This window comes from Lycium ferocissimum, chromosome 6, assembly GCF_029784015.1.
Source record: "Lycium ferocissimum isolate CSIRO_LF1 chromosome 6, AGI_CSIRO_Lferr_CH_V1, whole genome shotgun sequence".
Classification (NCBI taxonomy): Eukaryota; Viridiplantae; Streptophyta; class Magnoliopsida; order Solanales; family Solanaceae; genus Lycium; species Lycium ferocissimum.
Genome location: NC_081347.1, coordinates 69,163,922 through 69,182,417, shown reverse-complemented (window position 1 = coordinate 69,182,417; position 18,496 = coordinate 69,163,922). Strand labels below are relative to the sequence as shown.

General features: G+C 33.2%; 1 long non-coding RNA gene across 1 annotated transcript; it reads right to left on the bottom strand.

The window, feature by feature from the left end:
- Positions 1-487: 487 nt before the first annotated feature.
- On the bottom strand, positions 488-11,786 carry LOC132060962 (uncharacterized). Its single transcript, XR_009416070.1, has 2 exons — positions 11,562-11,786; positions 488-819 (listed from the first exon to the last, which is right to left on the bottom strand). It is a non-coding gene; the product is annotated as an uncharacterized LOC132060962 (long non-coding RNA).
- Between the last annotated feature and the right edge of the window lie 6,710 nt (positions 11,787-18,496).

Below are 18,496 nucleotides of genomic sequence, written 5' to 3'. Positions count from 1 at the left end.
TGTTGGGATCGAAATAATCAGGGCGTCATGTAGAAGTTAATAATTTGCAAACCTTGAACGACGATAAATTGGACAACAAAAAAAATATACTAAAAAGCATAATATTATAATATGGTTTGGTCAAGTGACCTACATATTAAAAAACCTAATTTAAAAGAGAGCATTAAAAACTATGGAGAGAATAATCTCCCCGTAAACAAGACTCTTTAGTGATTACATTGTGGATTGTGTTTTTTGTGTCATTGTTATATGAGAGGGATTCTTCAATATATAGAGAGGTCCAAAACCTTTTCCTCTAAAAAAAGGACTAGCCAAATATGGAAGAGAATCATAATTTCCTTTTCAGGAAAAGTAAAGCAATTATGCTTATACTTTGATTTTCCTTCGAGAGGAAAGTAAAACTCAAATATGGTAAGAAAATCAGGACAAAACCCTAACAATAATGTCCTACATAATGGATCATAAGAACGAGATGCTAATAAAGGAGTTAGTAACATCAGATGATATATCTGGAGGTTATATTTAGACATAAGATGTATGTTACAATCAGTGGTGGAACCAGAATTTTAATTCACTAAGAAAATTCAAATTATAAAGAAGTAAATTCACGAAGAAGCCAAGAGTTTCAACATCTACTATATATACATCAAATATTATGTAATTTCGATGAATTTGTTCCACCCCTAGCTCGGTTCCCGGTAAAGATACCGTACTGATTTGGTGTCTTAAAGAAGACTAGAAATCTAGGTATTGATATATGGATATGCCTTGTGAAAGTTCTTTCCAGAGTAACTCATCCACATTATTGTTATCATCAATCTCATGATCATGCAAAGCTGCTTTGACGCTTGAACACTCAACTGTGCCACTGGCTATTTTTTGAGTACTTTGAGGGCTTTTTCCAGTGAGCTGTTGAACAATGGCACGAAACTCAGTTGCATTTTTGGCATTTACCATCACTGGGCTGTCTATGTACTTCACCTTTATGGCTTCTCTTCTTCTAGTGTTTTGCTTTTGCCTATCCATCATAATGCATGTAATATACACACGCATGTAAATGTTGGAGGATTTTGGATATATATGTGTACTTAATTTAATCTCAGTGAATCTTGAAAGCCTGCTATTTATAAATCTTGAAAGGCAATATTCTTACCAGCATTGAAGAAATTTCTAGGAAATAAAGAGGTAGGAAATAAATTGACACGATCACCTTCCAGATGAAAAGACACGTTTGAAAGATTTAAAAAAATGGTAGCTAGTCAAGGAAAGATTGTGACATAACCATGCAGAGAAAATAGACATCTTAATCACTAAAATAAATAAAAATTAGCAATGTATACAATTTCTGTCGCTAAACAACAAAACTCAACCACTAATTTTATTTAACAAGGGATAACTGACTGATTATAAAAATCTTGTTAGCTATGGGCTATTTGGTGGCAGATTAGTGAAGAATTTCGTTGCTAATTCTTTTTTATTTTGTATGGATAATACTCATATGTTATGTGATACATTTTCCTTTACAGGATATAAAAAAATGACGCATATATTTAGAAATAATTTAAATTTAAAATTTTCATTTTACCCTTCGTGAGATAAGTTATAGCCGTATAAATATTTGTATATTTTCAAAAGTCTTTCTATTTTAAATTTCGTCTCATTCACACAAGATAACCTAAAATGAGACGAGGAGGTATGACTTATCAAGGTGTTACCAACTAAAATTCCTGTAATAACCGGGAGTCTGGCGTCATTGATTGCTTACATAGTTGAATATTTTATCCAAGCATTAGTTAGAAGCTTCATTTGATTTAAATTCAATATATATATACGTATAAGGAAACAAAGTATAATTGGCGTGACTTCTAATGCTTATAAATAATGTACGTACGTGAACCAATTGGTCAATAATTTTTTTTTTTAAATAAAATAAAAAAAATCCTTGGTCAAGAAGAAGGTATAGATGTAGTATATTATATTAGCCTTTACTAGAATGTGAAGTCTCCAAAGTTGGTGTAATTTTAATGGTCAATATTGAGTTTCCATTAAATTTCCAAATCCCTTTATAAGAATATATATATATATATATAGTAAAATAAAGAAGTAGCACACTCTCATGAGTCAAGCTTATAAATTCTTAAATGTTTGATCGATCAGTTACAGTTTCAAATATATCTAGAACTGATGCTATCATCATTCATGATGAAATTATAAGCAATATTCTGATATATTTAAATAGTGAGTAAACTTTGAAGTGGATACAGGTGACAAAATTCGTAGCCTCCAAATAAATTTATGGTTTACCTTACTTATCAATTCAAAAGTCATAATTTTAATTTGACTGGCTGACTATCCAAAATTCTGTTGAAAAAAAAAAAATATCCAAAATTATATTATTCCTATGCTCAGCTGAAAAAAATAATTATCTGGCATGTCAACATATTCTTAGCTTTTGGATTCAACGACACATATGCATTTTACTTTCGTTTTATTTCATTATTCTCATTTTACCATTAATAACACTTCTTGTACAAGAATGACATGGTATATTTAATATTTATTTCAATTCCTTTGGCATAATTTAAGAGTGGAGCTGGGATTTGAACTTTAGAAGACCTAAAATCTAGGATAGCGACAACAAGTAGTAACTGAGTTTTGAATTTAATTTTTGTACTCTATATATATAGTAGATTTATTAATACAAGTACAAGGTTTGAGCTAAACCTATTGGGTTCAACCAAACCGTAGGCGGCCTCTAGCTCCGCCCCAACATAATTTTACTCAACACCAAGTTTAATAAAGATTTTTAAAATTTGTGGTTTTAAACATGTGACAATTGTGTGACTATAATCACGAATTTGAAACTTGTGATCTTAAACATATTAGTTTAACATTTGTGAGGCTAAAAACGATTTTCATTAAGAAAATACAGAAACATGTCATTCTTTTCAGAACTGACTAATAAGAAAATAGTGTTATTCAAAGTAGAACGGGAAGTAATACAAGATTCAAATGACAGTTTTGGTATGTTATACACACCTTTAATTTAAGACCACAATATGTTAAAAAGAATTCACATTTTTAAGTTTCCAACCTATTAAAATAAAATACATAAAATGAAAAGGAGAAAACAATATTTCTCATATCCAACCACATAGCTCAAATAATATTAAGCACATAGGAAGTTTACATTTAAAAATTGATAATATACGTACATCATGAATGATGTCAGCTTGTGAAGATGACAGAAATAAGTACTTATCCCTTAATCTTGACAAAGGAATGGGAACTCTATAATTTGGCAAGTCCAAGTCTTCGTGGTCTATGCCTCGTGAAAAGAAGAGTCAAAATATTATCATGGATATATTTATACTAGCAAAATATGCCTGTGTGATGCACGAGGCCTAATCACGAGGCCTACTTTGATTGATTTAATTACTTACTTTAGTTAGTCTTTATCGTTTTTATATTTTGCAAAGGATACAGTGATTCTCCTTAGTGAGTCTCCATATTTTATTTCTTTTCCTCTTATTTTTCCCCTTAATTTCTCAATTGTTGTTAAAATTTATCTTATTTTGGTTATGTCCGCCTCTTTTTATATTTAGTAAGTTGAAAAATTCAAGTATCTTACATGTCAAGTTTATAGAATATTTTATTATATTATACACATTTGTAATTTAAAACCACAAGATTCAAAAGTCTATATTTCTTTTATTTCTTAAACTCCGTCACTTTAATTAGCTAGTTTTTAAGGTTTGTATTTTGTAAATAACTTTTAAAAACATTCTAATTGTTATTATATATAGCAACATATACAAAATGTATTTTATATACCATCACTTTAGTTATAATAAATATTCAGTATCATGACATATGTCCACGTGGGATAAAAAAGTAATTTAGTAATGTGGCCAAGTAATATGGGACGGAGGGAGTACTTCATTTATTAATTCTTAAAGAACCTGAAAAGTCAAAAGTGAATAAGTAAAAGTGCACGGAGGAAATAAATGTGTCGGAGAATTAAAATTGAAGTGCATATGTGTATACATGAGAAGAGAATAAATATTAAGTAGACAAGTAATATGGGACGGAGAGGGTAAGATGAGAAAGATTTAACTAATTTTATATTCGTTTTATAAATGAACAAGTAATTTGGAAATATATTTTTAGTAATGTGGCAAAGTAATATGGGACGGAGGGAGTACTTCATTTATTAATTCTTAAAGAACGTGAAAAGGCAAAAGTGAACAAGTAAGAGTGCACAGAGAAAATAAATGTGTCGGAAAATTAAAATTGAAATGCATACGTGTATACTCCCTCCATTCACTTTTACTTGTCCAGTATTTCAAAAATAAATTTTCACTTTTACTTGTAACTTTTAGCATATCAAGATAAGACAATTTATTTTTTCCTGTTTTACCCATAGTATTAATTACTCACTTCAAATCATTTTTCAAATCTAATAAAAATATGCACTAATTAATATGGGTACATTGGTAAATTATGCACTTTATTTATTATTTCTTAAACAGCGTGAAAAGTTCAAAGTGGACAAGTAAAAGTGAACGGAGGGAGTACATGAGAAGAGAATAAATATTCAGTACTATGACATAAGTCCACATGGGATAAAGAAGTAGTTGGTTAAAGTGTACAATTTATAAAACTTTTGGTACAAGTATTCATTGTTGTGTTAAAGTGTACAATTTATATAGCTTCTAGTACAAGTATTCAATGTTGTGTTAGTCCTCTTAAGACACTTATTTATTATTTCTTAAACAGCGTGAAAAGTCCAAAGTGGACAAGTAAAAGTGAACGGAGGGAGTACATGAGAAGAGAATAAATATTCAGTACTATGACATAAGTCCACGTGGGATAATGAAGTAGTTGGTTAAAGTGTACAATTTATATAACTTTTGGTATAAGTATTCATTGTTGTTTTAAAGTGTACAATTTATATAGCTTCTAGTACAAGTATTCAATGCTGTGTTAGTCCTCTTAAGACACTTATTTATTATTTCTTAAACAACGTGAAAGTCCAAAGTGGACAAGTAAAAGTGAACGAAGGGAGTACATGAGAAGAGAATAAATATTCTATGACATAAGTCTACGAGGGATAAAGAAGTAATTGGTTAAAGTGTACAATTTATATAACTTTTGGTATAAGTATTCATTGTTGTGTTAAAGTGTACAATTTCTATAGCTTCTAGTACAAATATTCAATGTTGTGTTAGTCCTCTTTAAGGCACTTATATATAATAGAAATTATGTCCCTTTTTTGACATATTTAGAAAATATGTCGTAGTGAAAATATAAAAATGTCGTGACAAGTTACAAAGATATTTTTATTATGTGTCAAATAACAAATGTTTCTTTTCTTAAATTTGCACAAGGGGAACACTGCCATGAAAGTTTATACAAGAGTAACGTAGGCATAAGTTATGCTCCACACAACTAAAGAACTTATGCCTGACCATTAGGCATAAGTTTGATTGTTAAAGGACAAAAATTAAAGACCAGCCCATTTGAAGGGAAATTCGTGCAATTTCTTCGGAGCATTACCTGTCGGGGTTTCGGGGAGAAATAGGCAAATAGCCACTTTTTGGGCTGCTAATTAATATTTAAGTAATATTTTAAATCTATTTAACTTTTAGCCGATCTTTAACGTGGAAGTAAGATTAGGTCAAACATATCCTAGCTATATAAAACACAAAAAGCTTACACAAAAAACTTCATAAAAATTCAGAAACTTTCTTGAAGTTTGACATGATTTGGGAAGTTGAACTGCACGTTTGAAACTCCAAGAATTCTCGGCTCGAGTCTCACTTGTCAAAGTTTCAAAGTGCTTCAGATGTTCCATGTTTCACTAGGCTTATTTGAACTTCATGATGCAATATTCTTGGAGTTTCACTTATATTTTTATAGGAATTTCTCATTTTCGCGATTTAAACTTGAGGCCTCCGATTAAGATTTTAGAGGGATCTCATCCGTCTCACCCCACTCCTTCGCTGCTTAAAATGTATGTTAATTCTTATGTTGAAACCAGGTGATGTATCACTTATATATTGAATTCTATCTTGGAAAGACCACTTCGTGTAATGTCAACGAGAAGCGTCAGTCAAGAGCAACTCTTAAGTTTGTCCCGGTATTAGCTCCCATGCAATTGCTTACTGTCTAATCCAAACTCAACTCTTTAACAAAATAGAACTGATACTAAGAATTAGCTCGGATGGCTAGTTCTAGACTGCTTGTTAATTAATGTTTAGAATTATGATTTAAGAGTATCCATTAACTATAGTCCAAAAGATATAGACCAGCAATCAGTTGATTTGTTCTATTAACTATTTGGACAAAATATTTCTAGCTTAATACGTAGCAAGTGAATCTCTAATATGGTGTATAAAAATTTGTTGGAGTTTCAAATTTCATGAACAATTCAGGGTGTTAGACTTTAGATCTTTATCAGTACTTCAAAATCCAGGAACGATCCGTAAAATTCGAATCTTATAATTTACTAATATCAATTGATTAATGGAGTTCAAACTTTTATCGGTTCAAACATCACGAACGATTCGTGGAGTTCAAACCGTAAATATTCAAACTCCATCAAAAGTTTCCTGGGATATTTTTATCAAAAAATTATTTCCCCATTAAAAATGACTAAACGCTAATAATCTTGAAACACCGACTAAAACTTAATTAGCTGTCCAAAGAATGACTATTTGTCAATTTCTTTCTAACTTAAAAGACCTTACATCAAGGTACGCATTAATGCCATTTGCCCCTAAATTTTCAACAATGCCGTGCAGCCAGCTAAGTAATGTGTTGGGAAGAAACAAGCAATAACCAAATTGCACACATAATAAAAAGATAGACCAAGAAGAAAGGAAGAAATATCAAGTCAAAACTTCCCACACTATTTGAACCAAGAGAAGACAATAAACACTAGCACAAATGGAAATCCAGCAGTAGTTATACCAACAATAAAATGGCAAAGCAAACAAAAATAAATTGAATGGAAGAGACACCAAATTTACGTGGTAAAACTCCTTCAAGCGTGAAAAGATGAACATCCACGGGACCTCACCACAAAAGCTCCACTATAATCAACACGAGTTACAACAATGTTCTCCAAATGGCTACAACAACAAAGCCAAGCACGGAGCAACAATACATAAAAATAGCACCAAAACTAGCGAGAAAGGAGAGAAATCACCCCCAAAAAATGAGCTATTGTTCGTACTCGAAAACTGGAGCTACAGACCACAAAATCCGATCTCCACCGTTGAAATCGAAGAACCAGATGTTGAGAACCCCCAGTTCAAATTTCAGCACGATCCAATGGTTAACGAATCAGAAAACGTAATTTAAAGCGGACTGCTGTAGCAGAAAATTTCTGGACGAAAATCTGTTTTCTCTCTCACGTTTTTCTCTCTATATGGCTGCTATGAATTCACTCTTGTGTTCTGAAAATAAGACCTAAATTGATCCTATATATAGAGGAAATTTTGGGCAAAATTGGCCTGGTCCAAATTGGATTGGGTTTTATTAATCCAATTCCACATAGGAAGGGAAAACCCAAAAACCTAACATAATGTACAATAATGACCTTGAACCGGATATATTATATATAGCATAGGCAGAAAATTAATACTCCTACCGTCTCAAATTATCTGTCATGGTTACTAAAAATAGATGCCTCAAATTATTTATCGTTTTAGATGTTCAAGACGCAATTAATTATTTTCCCCCATTTATCTTTGTTAGTTATTTGTCATTAACGGAGATGACACATAAATAGAGTTAACATTTAATGAAGAGCGATTATAATTTAGACATAAATAAAGTTAAAGTTGAGTTCTTGGCATTTTGCACCCTTAATGTATGCATTTTTTTTTTAATTTGCACCCTATCCTCTGATTTTTTATAAATTACACCCTAACCTATTCATTTCTTGGATAACCACAGAAAAGTTCATTCTATGAGGGACAAAATAGAAATTATGTAATTTAAGAGAGAGTGGAGAGGGGACTGGATTCATTTGAGCCATATGGGGGGCTGCTAATATCTCTATAGCCGAGAGAACTAACGGCGGAGGTTAGATTAGATAATAACAAGTGTGGTTGCATTTTAGGATGGCTTGTACAGGAGGTAAATTGGTGAAGACACGTCATTGCAAATAGAATAAGTAGAAGGCAAAAGGTTAATGTTTAAAATATTAGAGAAAGGAGGGAGAATGAGTTTTCAGTGACGAACCATATGTTTCTTATGTCAGCGCCAGCGAATGATAATTGAGAAATTTAAAACCTCAGGCAATTGCAGCAGAAGTTGTTTTAATAGCAGCAAACAAGATTGTATTAGATTGTTTTATATTAGAATTGATTCTTTGTTGGCTGCTTCACCCAGAATGTGATCCGAGAAATCTTGTTTATTTCATCTTTTCTTTGACAATTTTTTTTACTTCAAAATGTCTTTGATCAATTTCATGACACTTTTACGTTCCTGAAGAATCGCATAGCTACGCACAATGCATCAGTTCATGTTTATATTTGCGGAAAAGGGTCAAATATACCCCTGTACTATGAGAAAAGGGCTAAATATATCCCTCGTTATATTTTGGGGTCAAATATACCACTGTCGTTATACTTTGGGGCCAAATATAACCCTCATCAGTTAAAGTTGTCCAAGGTGGACATTTGATCCTACGCGGCTACCACACATTTGATGAGGTGGATGCCACGTGACATGCCACTTTAACACCCCTAACTCATTTTACTCCTCCCCTCTATTTGTTCTTCCACCACTAAAATTTTCTTCCCCTCCACCTCCATTGCCGCCATTACCACCACCATGACCAACTCTATATCTAATGGGGGTTTGCACATGATCAGGGTTTATTTGTCCGTTTTTGTTTCCTCTTCTTCTGAAAAAAACATATCTCCCATATAATCATTCCATATCTCTTCCGTTAGGTGTAATTGTCGACTGTGTGTATATTCTAATACTAAAATCTGGACTTCATTTCAATATCAATGTGTACATTAAAGTATGATTTGCATATCTGTCAAATGAATTTGAACCAATATATCTTAATCAGGGGCGGAGCTACAGTGCTCCAAGGGTGTTCAGAGATGAACACCCTTAATCGGAAAATAATACTGCGTATATAGATAGAACGCTGCGGTATATCGTGATATATTATGTTCTGAACACCCTTCATACAACTTGACGAGGTTGCTCAGCGGCGGAAGGGTTCAGCTAATAGCTTAGCAGCAACTGCGCCTGGGTTCATTCTCAGCAATTGCCATTTTGTTAACATTTTGTAGGTTTGATTCTCGGTAGATAATACACATTGACTATATCGACTTATAGCCTTATGAGCTATGTGGCCCTAGTTTACATTTTAAAAAAAGTAACATTAGTATCAAGTACAAACCCCATATCCAGCTTTTTCCTTTTTAAAAAACTAAAATACCAGTTTCCAAGTGGATTCCAGATGTCTTTGGCTTTCTTTTTCTTTCATCAATTTTCTTAAACAAAACTTAAAAGTAATTGTTTAATTAAAGAGTTACTTAATAAGTAAATTGTAAAATCTCTCTACAGCTTTTGTGGAAATCGAAAGCAAAAACGGCTCCACAAGTTAAAAAGAACGCTCTTTTTGTTTTGCTCTCTATTCACCATGTCTCGTTGCTATCGCAAGAGCTTGAAGCTAATTAAAAATGGTTTGAATCTAGACTCAATTATCTTATCTCTTTTATTGCTCAGTCAGTTCAAATCATGTTAAATAAAATATGAATAAATTTTTGGTTATTTTTAATGCTCATTAAACTAAATATTGCATAGTTTTAATTTTAAAATTTTTGATGCACCCATTCATTTAATTTTTGTTTTTTTACTATATTATGTAGTATGATTTTAATTTTTTTTTTTTTTGCACCCACTCACAAAAAAAGTTTACTTATCCAAAATTTGAACACCCTTCGTGACATTCCTGGCTCCACCACTGATCTTAATGGGACATTATCAAATTATTAGTGAACTTATTTCACATCCCTAACACAATCTGCGTCATTAACGACATCGTTCTATTAATCCACGAAATGAATGCAGTATAAATTTACTAGTAATTTTTTCTTTTTTGCACCTATGAATTTACTATTTCTCATCCCAATTTTCATTTACATTAGTGCCCACCTTGAGAATTGATTTCAATGGCTTTAACTCTTCTTTTACTTGCTCTTTGATGGAAGGCACTTTCTCTGTTAGATTTCTTTTTCTTCTTCTTCTTACTGAAATAAATCTCCTCCACATTATCATTTATGCTAACCATCTTCTTTGGAGTTTTATTTTGAGTTTTCATTGATGGTCCAGGGGCTTCTTCCTCAACAATCTTGTCACCTTCATTCTCTTCACTAGTTATCTGAGAAAGCTCACTTTCTCCATTTTTAAGGACTGAATTATCTTCAACTACAGCTTCTTTCAACTTGGGAACTACAGTTGGTCGTGGTGGTGGTAATGACACCAATGGTGGGGGAGGGAAAGAAAATTTTAGCGGTAGAAAAACAAATAGAGGGGAGGGGAAAAATGGGTTAGGAGTGTTGAAGTGGCATGCCACGTGGCTTCCACCTCATCAAAGGTGTGGCAGCCATGTAGGATCAGATGTCCTCCTTGGACAACTTTAACGATGAGGGGTATATTTGGCCCCAAAGCATAACGGCAGGGTATATTTGGCCTCAAAGTATAAATAGGGGTATATTTGGCCCTTTGCTTATAGTACAGGGGTATATTTGACCCTTTTCCGTTATATTTATTCCTAAAAGTGAGAAAGAGAACAAACTCAATGGAGGTTTGCATAACATGATTAAGAGCAGAATAACTTTCACAATTCCAGCGTCATTCCAACCCATTCCCATCCAGCCTCTCCCCACCCTCTCTTGAATTACATATTTCCTATTTTGTGCCTCATAGAATGAACTTTTTACGGATTGGCCAAGAAATGAATAGGTTAGGGTGTAAATTTTAAAAAATTAGAGGATAGGGTAGAAATTAAAAAAAGGTGCATACATTAAGGGTGCAAAATGCCAAAAACTCGGTTAAAGTCGGTCAAACACTCCTCCTAATTAATATTTCTTAAGGACATGTAAAACCAAAAAGAAAAAAAGATAATTTGAGAGGGGGAGTATATACGATAAGCAAATTTTGGGTCCTTTAGTAGTTAGTACCCATGTGATACCAACAAAAATAGCCATTCAAACGACTCGTTAACATTAAAATCATACAGATGGAAATATGAAAATATACTAGCTATTACACTATACTATGTAAATCTTTTGACAAGCAAATAACTTTATTGCTAGAATGCACTTGATGAATTTGTTTCATCACCCTGATTCTGCAATATACACATAAAAGCAAAAGAAAAAGAAAAAGGAAGAGCCATAAAATGAAAAGACTAGTAACTAATCTAGGTAGTTATATATGGATATGCCCTCTGAAAGTTCCTTCCACAGTAACTCATCCACATTGTTATTGTTATGTGCTTTGACATTACTTGAACACTCAACTGTACCATTGGCCCTTTTTTGAGGAGTTTTTCCAGTGAGTTGTTGAACAATGGCACGAAATTCAGTTGCATTTTTGGCATTTACCAACACTGGGCTGTCTATATACTTCACCTTTATGGCTTCTCTTCTTTGCTTTTGGCCATCCATGAGTTGAAATATACACACATGCACTTATATCTTGGAGGGGCTTTGGATGTATATATTTGCACTTATCTTGGAGGGGCTTTGGATGTATATATTTGCACTTAGTGTCAAGTGAATTTTGAAACCTCTCTATTTATACATAGGAGAGGGTAAAGGAATATTATTAATATAGAAATTTCCAAGCAACAAGCAGGTTGGAAATTAACAGACACAAGCAACTTCCAGATGAAAGATATGTTTGAATTGAATGAAGTAGCTAGTTAGTCAAGGAAAGATTGTGACATGATGACCATGCAGAGAAAATAGAGAGGTCTTTGTTTTATTCCATCGTCGGTATATGCATTAACGGTCCCGATTAATCTGGATTCACACCGTGTAATACTAATTAAAGAAGGAAGCGTTTTCTATTAGAATATCAATTTTTTTCATACCCAAGGCTCAAATTCAAAACTTATGGTCAAGGGTGAAAATATCATACCCATTCGCGCCATTCATTCTATCACAACTTTTGATGATAAATAAGAGAGGTCGTAATATCACTTATGAATGTGTTACCAAATAAAATTCTTACAGTAATCAGATGGCTGGCGTCATTGATTGCTTACATAGTTGAATATTTATCCAAGCTTTAGTTAGAAGCTTCAACTGATAGTCCATCAAATTTAAGAAAATTTAACCAACAATTAATGATAAGGAAATAAAGGATAACGTGGCTTCTGATGCTATTATAAAATCTATGTGCCGAGGCAGAGCTAGAGCTAGAGCTAGAGTATAGCTTAAGAATCCAATAATTTAAAACAATTAGAATCCAACTAATTTAAAATAACTAGAATCCTGAACCCACAAATTTTAAATTGTGGCTTCTCCTCTATCTATGTGCGTAAAGATATGACATTTAGACTTAACTCAACTCCAAATTAAAGTTAATTCATGTGGTGAAAATTGCTTAAAATCATATAATGGAATCCAAATATTTCACATCTCAAGGATGTGAGACAATTCAATGTTGAAGATATAATTAAGCAAATAAAAATATATACTTTCTTTAATAATTTAAGCTTTTAAATGAACTAATTACACAATTCAACAAACATGACTAGTCTAGGAGACATGCATGTGGTCTATGAGGAAGGTTGCCACTGAAATTGTGATAATTTAATCTGCAAAAGATATAATCCACACATTCGTAAATATCTTTTGTCTGAGTAGACTTTCAAGTGCATACAAGTGAAAAATTCCGCAGCCTTCAAATATGCGGTTGAATTATATGTCAATTCAAAAGTCCATAATTTTGACTGCCTGCCATAAATTTAAATTTAAAAATGAAGTATCGATTTATAGGAAAGCAGAAGGAAGTAGCTCTAAAAAAACTAAACAGCTATGATAGTTACTTTACGATGAGTATAGACAAATTCAAAAATTGAAGTTTTATGAAATTTTATTGGGATTTCAAATTAATACAGAATTATAATAACTGAATTTACACCAAAATCTATATATCTATATAATTGTAGGACATAAGCCCGTTATGGCAGCCTAAAAATTCAAAGATTTGCATTTATCTTTATTCTCAATTTTTTGCCTTTATTGTATTAATTAATTAAGTAGGAAAAAAAAGGCCATATCCTTTATGAATAGTTCTGTCCATTTTCTAAACGTCGTTTCCCAAAAAATTGCTTTTCTCTCTCCTTATAGTTATTAGTGAATTAATTCCCATCTCTTCCTACGCCACATTCCCACGTCCCTTTCCTCCATTCAATCCCATTTCTTTTTAACTTTCATATCAATCCATTTTAAATATCGATTACTTATGCTATTGTGTAATTTCTTTGCCTATACGCTGCCATTTCCGTTGTTGTTTACTGAGAATCAATATAGAATTTTTTTGCTTATTTATATTTATATTTATATTCATGCATTTCTAATGCCGATGACTCCTAATGTTGTAGCGTTCCTTTGCATATACACTGCTATTTCCTTTGTCATTTACTGAGAATCAATATATAATTTCTTGCTGTTTATTTAACCTAATTATTAATTTTTTTTAATAGTACTTTCAATTTAAATTGGTATCACTATGTTGTTGTTTCAGACATGCTTTTGGAGAAGTAGTAGGTTTTTTAACGTGCTTAGAATTCCAATAATAAAGGTAACAAAGTTGATGAATTACATTCGTAGTATAATTCTCTCCTTTGCGGTCATTGACACTATTGTTTACATAATTTATTTCGTGCATGTATTCTTATATTTCAATTTTTAACGGTTTCATTTTTGGGTGTGATTCTGTTTTTTTCACTATGTTGTTGTTTGAGACATGCTTTTGGGGAAGGAATAGGTTTTTTAACGTGCTTAGTATTCCAATAATAAAGGTAACAAAGTTGATGAATTACATTCGTAGTTTAATTCTCTCCTTTTGCGGTCATTGACACTATTTTTTACATATATTTTTTTCTTACATGTATTCTTATATTTCGATTTTTAACGGTTTCATTTTGGGTATGATTCTACTCTTTTCACTATGTTGTTGTTTCAGACATGCTTTTGGAGAAGCAATAGGTTTTTGAACATGCTTAGAATTTCCAATAATAAAGGTAACAAAGTTGATGAATTACATTTGCAGTTTAATTCTCTCCTTTGCGGTCATTGACACTATTGTTTACATAATGTTTTTTTTGTACATGTATTTTTATGTTTCGATTTTTAACGCTTTCATTTTTTTGTATGATTCTGCTTTTTTTTTTTTTTTTTTGTAAGGAAAAAATTTTCCTCTGGTGTACATGTATATGTCAAGAGCAGAGAAAACAAAAGAGAAATTGAAGAATGACTATCTCAATTACTTGATTCCCTTACATCAGAATACATTGGTATTTATATACAAGAGAAATAAGAGAGGAAAGGAAGTAAAATATCCTACACTAAAGTAAATCCTACAAAATATTCTTCCACTAATGTTACATAATATTCTACACTAAATGTAGAATATCCTTAATAATATTTCATATATTCATAATATCTCTTCATATTCACCATATCGAGAATATCTTAATGTAGATAATCTACAATCGGTCTATTATGCTAACAACCCCCTCAAATTGATGTCGGTGGATCAAAAAGCATCAATTTGCCTACTAGTAACCGATGACGTTGTCGTGCCATTGATTTTGTAAACACATCAGTGAAGATCACTGGATACATGTGGAAGAGTCATAACTCTTCTATCTACAAACTTTCTACGATAAAATGACGACCCACTTCAATATGCTTGGTTCTTTCGTGATAAACCGGATTGGTTGCAACTAAATGACACTTGTGTTGTCGCATGGAGAGAAGTAGGACTAGATTGAGGAAATCCTATTTACGCAAGTAAACCACGAAGCCAAATAATCTCGGTAACAAGCGAGAGACATTGCTCGATATTCACCTCCATCAAGATTTTGAAATGCAATCTTGCTTCTTGCTCTTCCAAGATATCAAAGAATCTCCGAGAAACATGCACCATCCCGTGACGGAGCGGCGAGTATCAGAACATTCAGCCCAATTAGAATCACTAAACACTTTAAGCTGAATAGGAGAGCCACTAGGAAAAAATAATCCATGCGTAGATGTTCCTGAGAGATATCGAATGATGTGACGAACAACCACTAAATGTAGATGATGGGGAGTCTGCATAAATTGACTGACTTGTTGAACTGCAAAAGAGATATCAGGCCTAGTAATAGTAAGATAATTTAGGCTCCCAACTAATTGTCGAAACAAAGTTGGATCAGGAATAAGATCTCCTTCATCACGGCGATACTTTACATTCAATTCCAATGGAGTATCAACAGAGGGAGATTCTTGAAGACCATCCAAAGCAATCAAATCCTGAGTATATTTGTGCTGGTTTAAGAAAACACCTAAAGAATTATAATGAACTTCCAACCCCAAGAAATATGTTAGAGTACCAAGATCTTTCATATGAAAAGAATCCTTAAGTTGCTGCTGGAGGCTAGTGATTAATGAAGAATCAGTTCCTGTGATAATGATGTCATCTACATATACCTAAAGAAGAACACAACCTGTAGATGTTTTCCGAAGAAACAAAGATGAGTCATATTTACTTTGTTCAAAAGAGAATTGAAGCAAAGTAGATCGAAACTTGTCAAACCAAGCTCTGGGAGCTTGTTTTAATCCATACAAAGATCGCTTCAACTTGCAAACATCTGATGTGGGTGATGAAAACAAACCAGGTGGAGGTTTCATATAAATATCTTTTTTCAGATCGCCATGGAGAAAAGCATTTTTTACGTCCATTTGATGAAGAGGCCAGTTCTGTGATGCAGCAATGGCAATAATAGTTCGCACCGTAGTCATTTTTGCTACTGGTGCAAAAGTCTCCTCATAATCCACACCATACTCCTGTTTGTTACCAAGGACAACCAAGTGAGCTTTGAACCTCTCAAGAGTTCCATCAGAATGAAGTTTAATTGAATAAACCCATTTACATCCAATTGGCCGGACATTTGAAGGACATGAAACAATGTCCCATGTGTCATTTTCTTTAAGAGCCAAAAGTTCTTCCTCCATTGCTTTTTGCTAACATTCATGCTTGGAAGCTTGTGAGTAACAAGTTGGAACAGAAATGGTGGATAAAGTAGAAGAAAAACCATACCAATTAGGAGTACTTCGCAGTCTAGTAGATCGCCGAGTAGGCTCAAGAGAAGTAGGCCTTGAAGAAATCTCAGATTCTAGTTGTGGAGCAGTCTCAGGTGGCGGATCAGTATCGGGAGGGGGTAAAGCTGGCCGACGTCGTTCATACACAAATCCAGGTTTGAACCGCTTAGAAGAAGATGACAAATCCTCAAAAGTAGGAAGAATAGGAGAAACAGAAGATGACTCAACATGAGTAGGAAAGAAATACTGATTCTCAAAGAAAACAACATTTCTAGAAATATGAAATTTGTTAGAACTTGGATCATAGCAAATAAACCCTTTCTGAGAAGTACTATAACCCATAAAAGCACATTTAGTAGACTGAGCAGAAAGTTTATTGCATTGAGAAGGAGACAGATGTACAAAACAAATACAATCAAATGTATGAAAATTATGATAGCTAGGATTATGATGATAAAGGTGATAATATGGAGACTCAAGATTTAACACTTTAGATGGCAACCTATTAAATAAATAGACAGCAGTAGACAAAGCTTCCACCCAATATTTGGATGGGACAGAGGACTCAATCAATAAAGTACGAGTGACATCTAAGAGATGACGATTTTTACGCTCAGCAACCCCATTTTGTTGTGGCGTATATGGGCAAGAGCGTTGTGAGACAATTCCTTTCTCAAGTAAGAAATTATTGAATTCATGAGACATATATTCTCCACCAGAATCAGATCTTAATATTTTGATGCATGTAGAAAATTGATTCTCAATATAAGCCAAAAATGTCTTGAATATGGAAAATACCTCAGCTTTGAAACGGAGAAAAAATACCCATGTAAACCGACTATAATCATCTATAAATGTCACAAAGTATTTGAAATGAACATGAGAAGTAATTGGTGAAATGCCCCAAACATCACTATGAATGACATCAAAACATTTTGTAGCACGACTACCAAAATTAGGAAAAGGAAGAGTTTTACTTTTGCCTAATTTACAAGTTGAACAATCAAAGGAAAAATGACTGAAAATTGATTTTTATTTCCCAATAAACCGAATTCAATAAATGAGACAACACAATAGAATTTGGATGTCCAAGACGCTTATGCCAAACCTCAATCTTACTAGCAGCAGAAGTACAAGCAAAAGATAGAACATGAGGAATGGAAAAATGTATAGGAAACAATCTTCCAACTTTAGGCCCCTTCGCGATTACCGTCCCCGACACTTGATCCTGCACAAGACAACCATTACGAGAAAAATTCACATCACAATTATTTTCTACCAATTGTCCAATTGAAATAAGACTAGTTGAGAGTTTTGGTGACACAAAAACATTCTTGAAAGTTGGAGTAATGTCCCCAACCTTGGTAATGGGTAATTACTACCATTGGCAACCTGAATCTGTGATGGACCATGATACTTACGAACATTTTTTAGTATACTTGTTGAGTTGGTCATATGATTGGAAGCACCAGAATCAACAAGCCAAAAGTTAGATGCAACATCATTACCTTGTAATCCCAAAGCCGAAAAGGCTGACATGATCATTTGTTGGACCATTTCAGGAGTAAGAATTGGTCCTGCAGAAGATGAGTTGTCAGTTGTGGAACCATTTACCTCAGCTTGAAATGCATTGACCCTACGATTTTGAGGGCGTGTGGGACACTCTTTGATAATATGTCCATGTTGTTTACAGTAGTTACAAAACTTCTTGCCACAATTGCTAGCAATATGACCATATTGCTTGCAGCTATAGCATTGAGTTCTAGTCATATCCCTGCCCTTTCCTTTTCCTTGAGCAGCAAATACAATAGTGACATCATTTGCTTGCTTGAAAGCATTTTGTGTGACAAGACGCTGCTCTTCACGAAGTAATTCCCTAAAACAAACATCCAAGGAGGGAGACGGGTCATGATTCATCAAGTCAGAGAGAACACTCACAAAATCGTATCGCAATTTCATCAAAAATTGATCTCGCTTGCTTTGCTCATGAACTGCTTGAATTATAGAGAGAGATTCAGCAGGTATTTTAGCATAAAAAAAATCAGTAAATTCAGCCCATAAATTCTGAAATCCAGAATAATAATCCTGAATAGAGAGACCTCCTTGAGAGTAATTAGCAATTTCATGCTCTAGCTGAA